This window comes from Leptonychotes weddellii, chromosome X (genome assembly GCF_054177405.1).
Source record: "Leptonychotes weddellii isolate Sample4059 chromosome X, ASM5417740v2, whole genome shotgun sequence".
NCBI lineage: Eukaryota > Metazoa > Chordata > Mammalia > Carnivora > Phocidae > Leptonychotes > Leptonychotes weddellii.
In genome coordinates, this window is record NC_138385.1 from 82,185,119 (window position 1) to 82,200,405 (window position 15,287).

Sequence of the window (15,287 nt, forward strand, 5' to 3'; positions counted from 1 at the left end):
TGTAGTTACTATGCTTGTGAATTGCCTATTTTTTGTGTCTATATTGCATTGGATAGTAGTGATTGCATCTAAAAGAAAATGGATTATCTTCATTTTCACTGAAGGGATAGGTAATGTACATAACTACATACTACACTCATGAGCCATACGATTGTGAATGCATGCCTTATCGTTTATGATCCAGTCATCTTCTTACTATGAAAACATTTAATTGACAATTCAATAAATGCCTGTCCCTTTGAGTAGCATGTGGGAAAAGGAAATCAGAAATACTTGCAAAGATCCTTCAAATACTAATAGTACAGTTGTTTCGGTAGTTAGGTGATTTAACAAAGCCAATGTACTTTATGTTTGATTATTAAAGAAAATATATTCATCTGAATGCTGTTGAGAGCATATATGTCATAAAGCATAATTTCTTAAATTATTAGATAGAAGCTGCTGATACCATTTCTCTTCATCCCGTATAATAGAATATATGAATCATTTCCATAAAAATAAGTTAAGCTTATACATGTAGATGTATGTATATTTGTCAGGAAATGGGTGTGCCCTTATTGATTAGACATTACAGTTAAAGGAGTTATCTTTAAATATAATTATTTTATTAAGTAGGTTAATAGCATACAAAACTAAAACTGTCCTGAATATGAATTAAGCTCCTTGGTTCAGCATCTACCTTAATATCCCAGAATGTTCCAAAATGATCATTAAAACCACAACTTATCCTTGTACTCATGAAGTAGAGAAGAGACAGTTAATAGAAATTTCTAGCTGATAGACTGTTATAGAGCAGAGAACTATCTGTGTTTTTGAAAATTAAACATATCAATTTGCCCCTCTTTCCCTGTTAAGGAAGGTCTTCTTTTTTTTTTTTTTTTAAAGATTTTATTTATTTATTTGAGAGAGAGAATGAGACAGAGAGAGAGAGCATGAGAGGGGGGAGGATCAGAGGGAGAAGCAGACTCCCTGCTGAGCAGGGAGTCCGATGCGGGACTCAAACCTGGGACTCCAGGATCATGACCTGAGCCGAAGGCAGTTGCTTAACCAACTGAGCCACCCAGGCGCCCCAAGGAAGGGCTTCTTAATTGTGCTAACACATCAAGTGAACTATTCAATTAGATTTTTAAGAGCCAGATATAAACAGCTGGTTAAGATTACATATTTCATAGCATCAAAACACCAGAAACCATTGGTTTTAAATACCATGGCTGGAGGATAATTTGCAGCAGAGATTTATCTGTCAAACATAAAGAATTGCTAATATTGTTCTAAAGATGGGAGTGTGGGTGTTTGAGTCTTGAAAATAGCTGTTTATATCCATCAAGCTGAGACTGATAGTTAAAAGTGCCTTCTCTGTCAAGTTCTCCCAAATCAATTTTTGCTTCCTTGTGTCTCAGAACATTTTACCTATTCAACTTGGATTACTAATGTCACTTTCCCTGGCACCAGTCTGTCCCTTTTGCAAAGCACAGAGAGGGCATGCATAATTGTTGGGTTATAAAACACATGTAACAATGCTTTCTACAGCTTCTGTTGAGCTCAAGAGGGTCTAGCTTATATAATCTCCTCTGGCACAGAATGAAGAACAGCCTCACTTTGCCCATTCCCTCTCTATCCATGAGTGTGAATATGCCGCTTGGCTGACTGCTTTTCAGACAAGGGATTGAACAAAATAAAGCAGGAGTTCTCAGAATTGAGCATGCAGCTGATTTGCCAGGAGGGCTAAGCCCCAACCCAGGACTTCTGCTTCAGTAGATCTAGGATGGGGCCTGAGTATTTGCATCTTTCACAAGTTTGTAGGTGATGCCATTGCTGTTGGTCACGCCAGGATGACATTTGGAGAAAATTGGCTCTTCTTGAGATCTAGCAAATGGATCGAACTTACAGTTTTAGTTCTCTTCTTCTCTACCATGAGTGGTTAGACTGGTTTTCTAATGTAAAATTAAATAGGGTATGCTTCTGTTTTACTACACAATGTACCCCCCCCAAAAAAAGGGATGAATATTGTGCTTCATTTTTTACTCTGTCTCCTGTTCCTAGGTGATCTCATCCATGCTTTTGGTTTAAATTACTAGCTTGCTTGCAAACCTCTAAAATTTACATCTCCAGCCCTGAACTCTCCCCTGGATATTAGTCTTAGATACCCATCTGCCTAATTAACATCTCCACTGTTAAAGGTGGGTCAAGTTCTACAAACACCACCAAACTGAACTTATGATATTGTCCTTAAAATCCAATACACATCTACTTTGCTCCATTCTAGTGAATGACACCCCCGGGTTGAGCAGGCTGGAAGTCTGGGATTTGTACTTGATTCCTCCTCACTGTCCTTGAACTGCCATATCAAACCTGTCACCCAGTCTTACTGATTTAACCTTCTCAATATCTCTGCAGTTTTCCTCTATGTTCGTCACTATCCTAAGACAAGCTGTCATCATCTCTTACTGGGATGACCACAATAACCTCTTAATTAGTTGAGTTAAAATGAATCTACCCCTCCCCACCAGACTGTTCTCTCTACAGCGAGAGTAGTGTTTTAAAAATATAAACCTAGCCTTGTCCCTTTTCTACTTCAAAGGCTTTTTCTTACTCTTGGCCTTAACATGGCCTTCAAAGCCCAATGTGGTCTGTCCTTGGCTATGTTTGCAATAGTATCTTTCACTACTCCTTTCTTCTCATTCTTTGTACTACAACCACACTAACTTTTTTTTTTAGATCCTTCTAGATACTGTGCTGTGATCTCTTCTGACTTTATACATATTATTCCCTCTGTCAGGAACTCTGCTCACCCTCTCTTCTACTAACCCCAAGCCCATACACTCACTAACCTCTTCCTGATCATCTTGCAGAACTCAGTTGGTTGTCACCATCTCAGGAAGATTTCTCTGATTCCCCCCACTCCCAAATTAGAGTAGGTCCTCTTGCTACATGCTTCCTTGGTGCCCTTTATTTTCCTCCCATAGTCTTTTTTTCAGTTTGTAATTACATGCTATATATGTGAGCGTTTGATTATTATCTGTTTCACCCACGACACACACAGTAGGCATGCTTTGCTCACCAGTGAATCCACGGAACCATGGTGTTTGCAAACAACAGATGGTCAAGAGAAATTTGGCATATCGATGAATGAAAAATTGTACCTTAAAATTTTTCTAATATGGATCCCAAAATGAGCTCCCCTTTGGGGACTTTTAGAACTTTGGATGCATGTAGGCTTAACCAATAGGTTTATTCAGGTTTAAATCTTAGGAAAGAATTTGGTTTCTTTTGCATGTGGCTCTCCTGAGGGCTAAGCCCCTCTTCAGAGTGAGTCAGTGCAGCGGAGCCATTGAGAGCAAACCCTACCTTCAGACAACCTTAGTTCAAGTCATGGTCTACCATTTCTTATCTGTGTGGCCTTGGATAAGTTAATCTTTTTAAGCTTTGATTTCCTCTTCCTTAATTTGGAGATGCTGATGATGCCAACTTCTGAGAAGCGTTGTGATGAATAAATATAGTTCACAGTAAGCACTTTATATAGTGCCTGTTGCATCCTAACTACTAAATAAATTAAAGCTATTAACATTATTCTGTTAGGTATTTCCAGCATTCAGTACACTTCCAGGAATATAGTAGGAGCACAATAAAAAATTATATTGAACTGTATAGCGTCCACATATGGTATCCATATAGCACTTTAATTCTTTAGGTATCTCTAAGTATTCTTTGCATATCACCTCACAGAAGTTAGATGTGTGTTCACCTGTGTGAATCATTTCAGATGAAAAAGAAAACCAAGAATCCACACAGTGAATCAGTAGTGTACCTTAAGTTACAGATTACTTCGTAAAATTTCTACCATTCTAGAGATTAAGGTAAAAAAAATATTTCTTCTAGAATTATTTTAATCCAGCAAATGTTTATTGAGCATTGACTGTGTAAAGGCCATGATAGACATAAAGATGAATAAACCTTGCCACCATTTTTCAAGAACCTCGTTATCTCCTACGGAAGTGGATTCACACAAATAACAATATAAGCAAGTAGTCCATTTAGGCTGGTCTGTGAAACAAAGGGTTTTTGATGGATATGAGATGCAATTAATTTTGCTTGGAGGACTTCAGTTGCCTGAGATTTCTATCTTTCTTCCCTTTAACCTTTCATGCTTTTCTTTCTTTCTTCAGAGGTAGAGCACTCTTTGTAGCATATTCAGACCTTTGCCATCACAGAGTGAACCAGTGGTTCTCAAAGTGTGGTCCCCAACATCACCTGGGAATGGTTAGAAATGGAAATTCCTGGGCCCTACCTGAGACATACTGAATCAAAAACTGGTGGTGGGGCCCAGCAATCTGGAAGCAAGCTCTCTAGGCGATTTTGATGTACACTCAATTTAAAGAATCACTGTAGTAAAGGATCATTTCGTAATTAAATGTTCCCCTTTCTGTATACACAAAACAAATCTGTGTTTTATCTGAGACAATGTAGTAAAACTAGGTGTGTCCCCTTTCAGGGCCAGTAGCTGTCAAGGTCAGTGCATCTTCACTGCTTTCCTTTGGTACTTTCAAAAAGTAGATTTTAGTGTGCATGCCTGTTTTTCTTTTTTTGTTTTGAAGAGCACTTGAAAGGGCAATATCTGGTTAAAGTTAGTGACAGGACATTTACTTAGATACAATTATTTTGATTTACCTTGTAATGTTCAGTGTGAGAAGAAATGTTCTTATTAGTAATACTTTTCCTTAAATAGCAACAATACAACAATTGCCATTGAAGTCCCTCTGTTTAGTTTTGCCTTATTTTTCAAGGGAAGAGCAAAATGGTTCACATTAGGGAGTGTGACTTGCCTGACAAAGTGCAATTTACTTCTTCAGAAATATTTACAGAAGAATTATGTCAGTGATGTTGCAAGGCACTGTGATAGGGACAGGGAATTCAAAGATGAGTAAGATAGACCTCAAGGAACTTCATAGACCAGGGGAGGATGGATACAGAAAACCATTACAATAGAGTGAGATACATAATCTAATAATAGCTACCATTTGTGGAGGGCGACTATGTAAGAGGCACTCCATCATATGCTTCTTCCTCTTGCTACTTAATCTTTGCCACAGCTCTGTAAAGTTGGTATTATCATCAATTTATAGCCAATAACACTGAGACTCAGAAAGGTTAAGTGACTTGCCCAAGGTCATGCAGCTAATAAGTGGTGCAGTTATGATTTGCAGCTAGCCTTAAAGCTTCTTTAGGGTAGGAACTGTGCCCTTTTTGTTTACCATTATTTCCAGACCATAACCAAACCCCTTGAACAAAAGAGATGTCAAATAAATAATTGCTGAAGGAGTACATGACTAAGCCCAGGTCTTTCCAAAGGCCTTACTTCTTCAGATAGACTTCTATGAACAATGTGTTTGAAGAGTCACAACCAAGAGAATGCAGTTCGCCTGAGGGAGCTGAGGAAAGCCCTTCATGAGATGTGAAGAGGTGTACAAGTTGAATAGACCAGGAAGAAGTTTGGCGGCAAATGAGGCAGAGGAGAGTCCCTGCCTGAGAGTGAGAGCACGTGGCACTGGCCTGAGGTGGACAGAGGGTTAAAGGGAGAGGGGGTTGGGGGGAGGCAGTGGGGGAGAAGGCTAGTCTACTGCCTGTGACACTTAGCGGTTTGGATACTGTGGCCAGCACTGCACCGAGTGCAATCCACACCCCGCTTTTCAGAATTAGCTTGATGTCTTGATAAAAGCTGTAGACTCCTTACCTTGATCCCAAACCTTACAAATTAGTGTCAGTGGGTGAAGACCTGGATTCTTGGTAATTCTTTTTGAAAACCACAGTCGCCAGCTGACAGACACCCAAGTTTAGAACCACCTCTGGGCCAGTGGTTCTCACACTTGAGCAGCATCGGAATCACCCGGAGGCCTGGGGTGGGGCTAGAATCTGCATTTCTGATATGTTCCTCTGTGATGCTCCTGTTGGCCTTCATCTCCTCTTGCCTTGAGAAGCAGTGCTTTAGGCTAGGCTACACTTCTAAAAGTACATAAGCAAATAGACACATGACTTGAATAGGCCTGAATGTTCAAAATACCGTCTCTCCTCCAGTTTGGCCAATAGATTGGAAGAAAACAGAACAGAGACAAGAAAGGCCATGGGGGGATAGTTAAATCTGTCCCGACCTGCCATGGAAGGAGGCTCAAGATCTGGCTCACAGAGCAAATGCAATAACCCTGGGCCTTTGGTCTCCAGCCTGCCATGAAATCAGCCTTCTTTTCTCTTCCTTCCTATAAACACATGTATTCCTTGCTTTGGCGTGGTTAGACCCAAATGTTTGAGAAATTCTAATATACAAGCCACTCATTTGTTTCCGCCCTCAAATGTTTCATTGCTGCCTGGGCACTTTCAAGGTTTCAATACATCCTTGCCTGGTAATTTTGCCTTTTCTCTTTGGCCTATATCTATTAGATGTTTCCTTTTAGACTCTATCCAATGATCTCCCTCTCCTTAAATTACAATCCTATTGCCTTTTGAATAAAACTGAAGAGATATATTAGCACACATTTTTTTCTTTTGAAAACCTGATTTGGAAAAGAAGGCTTGTGGAGCAACATTATGTAGCTGATTAATCAAATCTTTTCGTGAGAAGCCTTTTGTCATCCCCTGACTTCCTGTTTGCAGTCTACAGGCGGCAGGGGTAATTCGGGAGAAGAGCGAGAGGCTTATTTCCCGGGGTCAGGGGCCAGCACCACCACCTGCAGGTGGAGACATCAGAGACAGGAAGGGGCCCACCAGCTGCGGGGAGAACACCCCGCAGAGCCTGACCAAGATGAAGGGCCTTTTAAATTCCAGCCCTCTCTTTCACTTTTTGTGCTATAAATGTGAATATTCAGGTCTGCCCTGATTAAGAACCAGCAGACAAAATGCCTCTTTGTGAATGCCACACTTCCTTGGCTTATTCATTCTTTGTCTCCCCATGTCAAATTATTATTTTCAAATGCATTGCACATAACTACCATGGATATGTACCGCAGTCGGCATGGAGCACTCATTTTGTAGCCACATTTGACAAAGGGAACGGACTACCCAAGCCACACATCACTCCGTACAAATCATTAAGTTCTAACTAACGTTTGTATTCCGAGGCTTGTTCGCTACCCAATTTGCTAGATGCAGTTGCGATATTGACCTCAAACTCCAATTTTAATAATGCCACAATCAGACTGCAGTTTGGATCTGAGCAGTCAGAATTTCAGAAATTTGGTTTGGTCCATAACAACGATAGGTCTATAAATCAGGGAAGCAAGGGTTTGGTTGCTATTAAAATGCATTTCATGCCCATCAATCTTGTAGGTGGTTGTTAATCAGCCAGGGTGGCTCATTAAGCACCTCGGAGGATCAGTATACAATTCCAAGTAACTCTGGCAATTGTAGACATTGCCAACTGAATTTGTATGAGTTTGGTAAGGTTAAGTGGAAACAAGCAGCTTAGGGCCCTGATTACAAAGTGAAATCAAGAGTGGAGGAAGTCATGAAACCCCAGGTAAATTCTTTTTAAATTCTTTTCCTTCATTGGTATGCTCACAAACGTGTTGAGATTCAGAAGACACATTTATTGCAAGATATTTTTTTTTCTGCCTTAAAATTCACTATCTGGTTTCATTCATTCATTCATCAAAATATTATCAAGTATCTACTTCAGGTAGGAATAGTGCAAAATGCTGGTGATAGAAAGATTAGACACAGTCTTCCAAGAGCTCCAAGTTGAGGGGAACAGTGGGGTGAGTCAAGAAATCATTGCAGTACTGTACTCTGAAAGGGGTGAGCACAGAATGTGATGGCTACACAGGGCTGCAGTATCAGCCCCAAAGTGACAAATCCAGGAAGGGAAGGGTAACTCGAAGGGAAGGGTAACTCAAGGAGAAGGGATGGATTTCATAAAGGCCTCTAGGTAAGAGTGAGTCAGGGACGGTTAAGGCAAGACTAAGCTTCACAGGGCTAGGGCCTTCTCAGCTGTGGCATGTCTGGTGCTTGTTTGGTACAGAGCCTTGCAAACAGAGGGTGAAAATGGAAGAGTTCTGCCTCACTGTGGACAAGGCCAATGAGGAGGAGGCGGAGGGGGTGACAGAGATGCTGATGTTTGTAGGCACAGTGTTCACCATTCTGTAGTGTTCGTAATGTAGGGAGATACTGAGTCATGGGAACTTCACTCCGAGAAATCCAGTCTGTTTTTCTGCAGTTTGGGTTTTAGCTCAAGACAGCACTAGGGACTTTAGCCATAGGAGAGGCTGCACTGTGGACATGATCTGCACATCGTTGGCTATGCAAATGGGACCGCTTGGCAGTCCTTAATGCTACACGTCACGAAACATGTCACTATCTACTCAAATCCCTTCGGATCTTAACACTATAGGGGAATGGTTTTCACACATTAACATGCATCAAAATTGCTGGGCCCCACCCCTAGAGTTTCTGAGAAGGTAACTGTGGGGTGACACCTGAGAGTTTGCTTTCCTAACAAGGTTCCACATGGTGCTGGTGTTTCTAGGAAACATAGATGTCATCAAGTATTGCTAGAATGAACCACTGCTCTAGGAGCACAGAGCGTGAGAGAAGTTCCTTGGGCCCAGCCTAGTATGTACTGGGACCACCAGAGTTCCTGGAAGTTTACCCAGATTCAGAGAGTTGTGTCCTCTTCACCCTGTAGCTTGGGGCTCCCCGTCATCTTCAGAACTGTGATTGAGGGACAGGCCACCAGCTTAGGTGTTTTGGCTGTACTCTGCATAAGTGAAAAAAAAAAAAAACCCACAGTAACACAAGTTTGAGGGGAAGCTATACAACAGATCTTTGACCTCAATAATCAGTGTTTAATAAAATAAAAGAGTAAGCTTTACTATCTAAATCTTGTCCCATACCTATTGGGCTAATGAAATAATATGTTTTGTTGCTGGTGTTTTCCTTCATATAATGTTGGTGGAAGCCTCTGAAAGTAGGAGAGGTGCAGGCTGAGAAGTGGCAGAAAACTATTAGCCTAGGATTGAAAGTAACACGGATATCCCCCAAACAGACTCTTTTACAGTTATAAACTCTGCAGTGAGTTTGGGGTGAGAAAACACAATGCCCTGTTCGTCTTTTTGTCTCACAGCTCAGGTTTCAGGGGCTTATGCCAAAGGGAAGCTTCTGAGATGACTTTAAGTGTTACCTACCCAGGGCTCCCAAGACAAAGATGGGCATTGATGTCTACATTGGGCTCAGGCCTTCCACACCTGAGATTCTGGGGCCCCCTAGCCTCTCTGGTTGCCAGTTTATAGCCAGTAACATGAAGTTCATTCCCTCTTTTTTTTTTTTTTTTTTTTGGTGATAATCCTTCCAGATCCATATGGAGGACTCCCAACCAAATCATCCCCCAAACAAACTTTTTGGTTAAATATCTTCTCAGCCTGAGGCATCCTCTTGGGTTTGAATAAAATGGCCTATGGGCAGCCTTTTACTCTAATTTAGAAAAGTAAGAATGTAGATATGAGTAGATCACAGTCTGGTGGATCTGGGAAATTGACCTAAAATTCATACCTCTCTTGGTGTTCATTCAGGAACTTCCTCCTGGATTTGTATGTAAGCTACTTACTCTCAGTATGAGGGTATAAAAAAACACGAGAATAACGATAGAGGAATTTGTGAAGGATCTGAGAATATCTTCACCTGGTCAGATGGCATTTTGGCAGCAGTCCACATTTGTGGCATCCTGAAATTCAGGGAGTCTTGTCCTTCTGTGAGGGGCTGCTGCTGGGTTCTGGACTCTGTGGAACCATAAGACCGGAGTAAGCGATAACTTTGACTGATATCAGAGGAACTTCTATCTTTTTCATGTGTCTTCAGACATCTTTTTTTTTTTTTTTAAGATTTTATTTATTTATTTGAGAGAGACAATGAAACAGAGAGAGCATGAGAGGGGATAGGGTCAGAGGGAGAAACAGACTCCCCGCCAAGCAGGAAGCCCGATGCGGGACTCGATCCCAGGACTCCAGGATCATGACCTGAGCCGAAGGCAGTCGCTTAACCAACTGAGCCACCCAGGCGCCCCCAGACATCTTTTTTATTAATCACATCACTGGGCTCTCCGTGCAGAGCAATATCTCCACTCTCCATCCTGATCCTCCAAACTATTTAGCTTAAGAATGAGATCACATGAAGACTATGTAGACCATTTCTCAACATGGCAGCTCTTTATGGTAACCTTTTAATATTTTTAATGCCTTCACTTTTAAGAAAGTCCTTTTCTTGCCTGGCATTGATGATGTGATTAATAAAAATAATGATAGAGTGAGGCTTAGAAGGATGAGGAGAGTTACTCAAGTAATCCACTTACTGATGTGTTCGTTTATGTTGTCAAAGAGGAAAAACTTTTCCTCTGCCCTCTTAAATTCAGCACTTAGGAGCCTGTGAATTAAACTGACAAAAGGCAGATTAGTAAGAGAGAAGGTAAAATTTATTCATGTATGTACATGGAAGGATGTACACAGAAAATGTAGCTCAAAGAAGCTGTTAGAATTTAAAACTTATATACCATCTCAACAGAGAGAGTGAGTTAGGATTTCAAGGGACAACAAATATATGGGGGAAACTAATGGAAGGTAAGGTTTGTTTTTGTAAGGTCTATTTGTGTCATTTCTCATCCTGGCGCCAGCTTCCCATTTCTGGTAACAGGTAGGAGTCATTCTTCCTCCCTGCTTTGGGAAGCCTCTCTTAAAGGGGGATTTATAATAAGTTGAATTCTTTTTGAAGGTTCTGCTTTTAGGCAGAAAGTAGAATGCAGAGAAAGTGTATTCTTTCATACGTTGATTCTCAAAATGCCTCCAAATTATCCATATGCCACAGTGGTATAATTTTGATCCCTTCAATGTGTTTTTTCATTCAGTATGCATTTACCAAGCACATGTTATATGCCAGGCACTGGTAATACAAGAGTGAACAAAGTTAACTCCCTACCCTCATTGAACTTAACATTCTAATAGAGAACCAGACAATAAATACATGATATTTATTTGTTACATTTATTACATACATATACATGTGATTTCAGATAGTGTTATGTTCTGGAATTAAAACTGGTTCGAAAATGATTTCAAAGGTGGACTAGTGTAGACTAGCAAACACAGCTTCTCTGGGAGGCAATATTTGGGGAGAGATGAGAATTATTTAAAGCAGCACACTTGGTGAATATTTGGGGAAAAAATATTTCAGGCAGAGGAAACAGCAAGGACAAGGGCCCTGAGATCAGAAGAGAGTTGGCTTATACAAGAAATATCATGGATCGCAGTGTATGGGGAGGATGGAGAGGGAATGAAGTGGGAGGGTGGGCAAGGGCCAGATTATGCAAGAATTTATATTTCAGGATAAGGAATTTAATTCTTTCTGTAAGTTTTATGGGACATCAGTGGAGAATTTAGAACAGGAGAATGAGATGATCTGATGTGTTTTCTTCAAAGAGCTTTCTTGTTGCTGAGTAGAGATTAGACTGGAATGGGGCAATCATGATACAGAGCGATGACATTGAAAACCACCCTACTAGACCATGTGAGAGATGATGTTGGTTCAGGCTAGGATGGCATGATGGGATCAGTGAGAGACCTTGGATTGAGGGTACATTTCACAGACATAGATGTTAGGATTTGCTGTGATGGGTTACATGTGCAGTATGAGAAGAATTGAGAATGGTTTCTGAGTTCTTCGTGAGGGGAAATGGAGAGAAGTAGAGGAAGAATGGTAACTCCAAGGAGAGATGAAATTAGGAGATTTATTTTGACTATGTTCATGTCAGAGACTCATTAGACATCCAGGTGGAGATGCTGGGAAGGAAATTGGATAAACAGATGAGTCTGAAGCTGCAGGACATAATTGGGACTGGAGATATTCATAAAAGAGTCATAGGCTTATAGATGGTTTTTAAAGACATGGGACTGATTGAGGTCTCCTAGGAAGAGATTTTGGGAAAAGGGGCTGGGAATTGACCACACATATCAAAGAGAAGAAGGGGAAAAGAAAACATTTAAAGGAGACTAGAAAGAAATAGCTATGATGTATAAAAAAATAACAGGTAAGTGTGGGGTTCCTGAAACCAAATGAGGAAAGTACTTCAAGATGGAGTGACAGTGTCAGAGGCTGCTAAAAAATTCAATTACCCAAACACAAAAGAACTGCACTGGATTTAGTAATATGGAGCTCATAGTTGACTTTGACAGAAGACATTTTTATTGGAAGCATGCATCAAAACCTCTTTGTAGTGTGTCAGAAAGATAATGAGAGGTGAGAATGTAAGGACCGTGGATGTCACTGTGCAGATATTACTGTCAGTCATGCACTAATTAAACAATATTTGTTGAGTATATACTATGTTTCCCGTGTTGCAAATGGCACATGCTCACTCTATTGGGGGAGAACAACATTAAAATCATTATAGTATTCCGGGGCGCCTGGGTGGCTCAGTCGTTAAGCGTCTGCCTTCGGCTCAGGTCATGATCCCGGGGTCCTGGGATCGAGCCCCGTATCGGGCTCCCTGCTTAGCGGGAAGCCTGCTTCTCCCTCTCCCGCTCCCCCTGCTTGTGTTCCCTCTCTCGCTGTGTCTCTCTCTGTCAAATAAATAAATAAAATCTTTAAAAAAAAATCATTATAGTATTCCAAAATATCGCTTCTCGGCCTTTTGGCTAGGATCAAGTGCATAGTATTCCAAAATAGTTACAGTAAAATCTGTGAAAGAATCAGAGAAGTCTAAGACCCAGTTTTACAGAGAAGGTGGCAGATGAGCTCATCTGGGAGTTGGAGTAGAAGTTTGCCAATATAGAGGAAGAAGATCAGAAGTGAGGACAACAGTTTGAGTAACCATGAAAGCATAAAATAGCATGGCCTGTCCTGGAAATGTCAAGAAATTCCACATGACTGGACATAGAATGGGAAGTATAAGGTGGATGCAGTGATGAGGTCAAAGAAAAGCAATTTGGAGCAGCTGGCCAGATTAGAGTGAGTAAAGATCATATTCAAATATCCATTTCAGAAGGGTTATGTAGGATGGTAAGAAGAGAGAGACACTAGTGGCACAGAGTCCAATTAAAAAGTTCTAATAAGGGGCGCCTGGGTGGCTCAGTTGGTTGGGCGACTGCCTTTGGCTCAGGTCATGATCTCAGGGTCCTGGGATCGAGCCCCTCATGGGGCTCCCTGCTCGGCGGGAAGCCTGCTTCTCCCTCTCCCACTCCCCCTGCTTGTGTTCCCTCTCTCACTGTCTCTCTCTCTGTCAAATAAATAAATAAAATCTTAAAAAAAAAAAAGTTCTAATAATTCAGAGACATGAAAAACCCATAGAAATGTGTTGCGGATTATCCAGTCCCCAAGGTTGAACAATTAAGCACATTTTCAGCTGATATTAACATATTTAATAACTGCACTGCCTGGTGAGGCTAAAAATAAATAAAAACATTGTACTCATTCCATGTTAAAATGTGGCTCAAAGTTAAAACTGTTTCCTAGCTAAATAAAAATATGTGATCTGGATTAATTCTGTTAAAATTTAGCAACACAAAATTGACACACTTGCACCATCAAAAAGAGGAGGTGGTCTCTGTTGAATATCCACATTTGCAGCCCAAGCCGAGTGAGACAGTAAATTACTAGAAACAATAATGAGTTATTAATAATTATGTAATGCAAAATTTAATAGCTTTATTTAGATTTAGTAAAGGACAATGTGTTGAAACATAGGTGCATCTAGTAAAGTGATTTGTTTTTGAGAGGGGGAAATGAGGGCATGAGGTCAGAGTTTGATAACGAGGCTCAAAGTTCTAAGTATGGTCAGGGAATTAAAATTGGATTGAAGAAATTCCTCAGGATTTCCAGGAGTTGCTTGTGATTTGAGTAAGGTAAGGAAATATACAGGAATAAAGAACATCCAACACTCTCGCAGGAGTCTGGCTCTTCTAGAAATTACCTGTGTGTGGATGAGCTCCTTTGGTTGAGAAGATGCTAAGATGGTTCCTTAAACCATAAGACATTTTGTTGCCTAGATAAAGGACATGGGAAAAAGTGACGCATCAGAGTCATGTTTTCTTCTGTCCTTCCCATGAACGAAGTAGAGGTCCTGGAAAGCCATCTGGTATTTACTGTATTTCAATGCTTCTAAGACGCATGCTGTTTTTAATAGCTCTGAAAACAGACGCATCTCATCGTTGATGTTGTTGCAGTTATGAATTAGTTATTATGCCTTCACAGGTGCAAACCTGATCATAAGTATCCATGGGGTAGTCAATTAAATAGCTAAATTGATTTCTGTGCATTGTTATGGTAATAAGCAGAATGTTTGAATAGTTGTGTCCTAGTCTTTTGACTCTGTTATTAACTAGCTAGGTTACTTTGATTTACTTAACTAATCTGGCCTTCAACTTCCTGATCAGTAAAATTACAGCATGGGTTCCTCCTGCTCCAGTGGTCTGAGAAGTCTATGAAACATATGGATACAAATGTTGATATTATTTGAAGTGGGATACCAGGTGCCCACTTGCCACCAGGGGAGGGAAAGGAGAACTTGACTGGAGGCTGTGGTTTCCCAAGGAGATTGTTAAAAATGTGCAGGCTGAGACAGACCAGATGCTAAAAGCATGGTAGCTAACCCTCAAAGTTGAAAGAACAAAATAATTTTTCATCATCGAAGTCTAAATATCAGCATGAGGCAGACATCCGTGTATCCTCCACCCTGAGTGTTTTCTTTCCGAAAACTAAAGCTCAGGCTTGATTACTTCCCTCCCCTATTTACACATTTCTGATCATGCTTCATGCTTCTAAAATCTGCATTCCTTCACGTGGTGTCCAAAATCCATTAGAATTTCTCTGTCCCGAGCTACCATGTCACATTTACCCCCCACACAGCCTGTAAGCCCATTGTGCAGCCTTCCCGCTGCTCCCCAAATACAGCAGGTACTCTGCTCCATTGTGTCTTTGCACATGGTATCTCCTGTGGGATTGCCGTCCTCTTCTCTAAATCACTCTCCCCAGGCCAGCTGTATCAGCATTATCTGGGAATGTGTTAGAAGTACAGATCCTCGGGCCCCATCCCAGATCTGCTGGATCAGAAACACTGGGAGTGGAGCCCAGCAGTCTGTATTTTAACAGGTCCTCTAGGTGATTCAGTATACACTCAGGTTTGAGAACTACTGGTCTAGAGCATTCTTTTATAACTCTCTTCTAGCAATTATTGGATTGAATTACAGGGACAGAATCTCCTTGAAAGCCAGGAACATTTGTTTACCATCTCTCTCTCGTCAGGGCATAGTACACTATTT

General features: G+C 40.8%; 1 protein-coding gene and 2 long non-coding RNA genes across 3 annotated transcripts in view; all 3 read left to right on the forward strand.

The window, feature by feature from the left end:
- DMD (dystrophin) overlaps nucleotides 1-15,287 on the forward strand; it is a 1,845,074-nt gene that overhangs the window by 903,103 nt on the left and 926,684 nt on the right. The window lies entirely within an intron of this gene.
- LOC145717878 (uncharacterized) lies at nucleotides 284-3,424 on the forward strand. Its single transcript, XR_014141367.1, has 2 exons — nucleotides 284-859; nucleotides 1,079-3,424. It is a non-coding gene; the product is annotated as an uncharacterized LOC145717878 (long non-coding RNA).
- On the forward strand, nucleotides 4,238-12,055 carry LOC145717879 (uncharacterized). The gene is made up of 2 exons (XR_014141368.1): nucleotides 4,238-9,830; nucleotides 10,039-12,055. It is a non-coding gene; the product is annotated as an uncharacterized LOC145717879 (long non-coding RNA).